The following is a 2,555-nucleotide window of genomic DNA, read 5'->3' on the forward strand; positions in this document are numbered from 1 at the left end:
CCCGGCCCCGCCGCAGCCTCGGCCGGGGATGCCCGCGGGGCCGCGCTCCCGGCGGGGCATTGACCTTGCTGGTTTGTTCCAGGACATCAGTGCCAACCTGAATTATAACCCCCTCACCCCAGGCGCTCCTGGGGAGCCTCTGTCTCCCCGCTGGGTATCGCCCTGGCCCTCCCCGTTTTCACCTCTTTGCTAATTGTGCTGGCGGGGAAGGCGAGGGGGAGGAAATACAAAAAGTAAACTGCGAAAGCAACACTGCAGCTCCAAGGGCCCAGCACAGCAATCAAGCGATAAAGCAGTAATTAAGCCTGATTATCATGCAAGGCAGCCCCGGTTAGACTGGAATGCTGCTGAAGAGCCTGAAAGCTGCCGGGATTGTTTGCAGGGCTCAGAACTGATCTTTTGATGTCTGCTGGGAGCTCCTCTCCCCCAGACCTGCCATCAGCTCCATATGCCACCCCAGGGTCCCGTTTCTCCCCGGGCATGGCCCTAGTTGGGTTTTTCCTCCTTGCAAGCCCTGAGGAGTCTCCTCCGGGCTGCAAACTGCTCCCAAGGGCTCACAAGAGCTGGGGCCGCTCCAGGATGGACGGGGCAGCCCGGCCAGGACAGGACCCGCGGGACATCCCCGTGCCCCTGCAAGGGCAGGCTGTGGCTGCTCTCCTGCACCCACCATCCTCGGCGGCTTTCATGCCAGGGGAAGAGGGCTGGGGAAAGAAGTGATCCCCAGGGATGAGGGCAAAGTGGGTGAGAGCAACAGGATGGGGTTTATTTCATTTTAGTTTGAATGTCTGACACATCCCCATGGCCTCTACCTGGGCTGGCAGGGGAAAGGTGAGTATGTGCAATGGGCTGGGGGGAAAAGGTGACTCCTAGCCCTGCTTTGGGGTCATTTTGGGAACAGGAATGCATCTGGCTGGGTTAATCTGGAAAGAGATGGATATGGCCGGGAAGTGTGGCTGCCTCCCAGCTCCACGTGGCCGGGTCATGGAGAAGTGAGCTCCCCTCACCTCCAAAGGGACCCAGCCCTGAGCTCCCCACTGCCAGGAGGGGTTTCCCCGATCCAAGGGGACCCAACCCTGAGCTCCCCACTGCCAGGAGGGGTTTCCCCGATCCAAGGGGACCCAACCCCTGCTGCCAGCAGGAAGAGCCGGCCGCTGACTCAGTGCCGGGCCAAAGGAGCAGCCGGGCAGGTTTACGCACGAGATGATTCCGGCCCCAGCTCATCCCGGTTGCAAGGCACGCTGCTCCCTCCGACGCTAATGAGCAGGTTGGGGCAGAGCTGCTTCTCCCGAGGAGTCAGGGACAGGCAGCCCCCGGGAAAGCCCAGCAGCTCCGGGCGAGCTCTGTTTGTCAACAGGTTTGCAGGGCAGCCCCTTCGGTGCCTTTCATCATCCTGGCAAAGAATTTGATAATGAGTTCGGGGCCAAATGCTAAGTCACCTCATCCCACGGCTGAGCAGCGACTGGCAGAACCAGTTGTCCCAAATGTGCCCAGGCGTCGGGTGGGAATAAGGCAGGAGAAAGGCGCTGCCTGCCCCTCTGCCTCACTCTCAGCTTGCATCACCTCGCATTGCAACAACAATACATTAATTTTTTTTTTAACAATTATATATTTTAAACAAAGAGGAATGGAGGTGCTGCGTCAGATTTTCCACGCTTTTCCCTAAATAAAAATGTCACTTTCTGGGTAAAACGGAAGGTAGATTTTCCAGTTTTTGGTTGGCTCAGCCCCTGAAAGAGGATGTGTCACATTCTGGGTAAATCTAAAAGCGGCAGCTGTGGTGGCGAGTCCTTCCCGGCCACTGCAAGGGCTGGGCCGCAGCTCCAACCCCACTTTAGGGGGTGCATCCTGGTTGTATTTAATCCTTTTTCTTAACACTAAAGGGGATAGGATCTCACCAGCATTTCCAGTAAACCCCATTCGATTTCAAGCAATTCATCCCACAAGTATGTGTGGGATGCCAGGAACTCCTCGGTCTTGCTGAGGAGCAGGAGCCCAGATGGGCTTTGTCTGGAATAATTCAGCTCCCAGTGGCTGGAGCTCTTTGCTCCAAATGCTAATAGAGTGAGTAATCAGAGATCTCCATCCAGTAAATTATTTATCTTATCTCTGGAACTCGGGGAAGCATCTCAGCCAGCGACTTCTGCGGAAAAAAGAAGACCGGGGTGGGGTGGGGGGGGGAAAAAACCTAAAACCCAGCGATATTAGTCAAGAGTCCCCAGCTGGAAGTGCCACACGGCCACTTTTACTGGAAAGGGGAAAAGTTCAGGCGCTGCTTGGCGAGTGATGAAGCAACAGCGGGGTGCGCCGGGGCCGCGGGAAGCGGCGCTTCCCGGGAAAAGGCAGCGCGCGCGGGGCGGCGGCAGCGCGGGGCGGGGCCGCGGCCGGGGGGCGGGGCCTGCACACGGCCACTTTTACTGGAAAGGGGAAAAGTTCAGGCGCTGCTTGGCGAGTGATGAAGCAACAGCGGGGTGCGCCGGGGCCGCGGGAAGCGGCGCTTCCCGGGAAAAGGCAGCGCGCGCGGGGCGGCGGCAGCGCGGGGCGGGGCCGCGGCCGGG

This window comes from Pyrgilauda ruficollis, unplaced genomic scaffold (assembly GCF_017590135.1).
Source record: "Pyrgilauda ruficollis isolate IOZ18807 unplaced genomic scaffold, ASM1759013v1 scaffold144, whole genome shotgun sequence".
In the NCBI taxonomy this organism is placed as follows: Eukaryota; Metazoa; Chordata; class Aves; order Passeriformes; family Passeridae; genus Pyrgilauda; species Pyrgilauda ruficollis.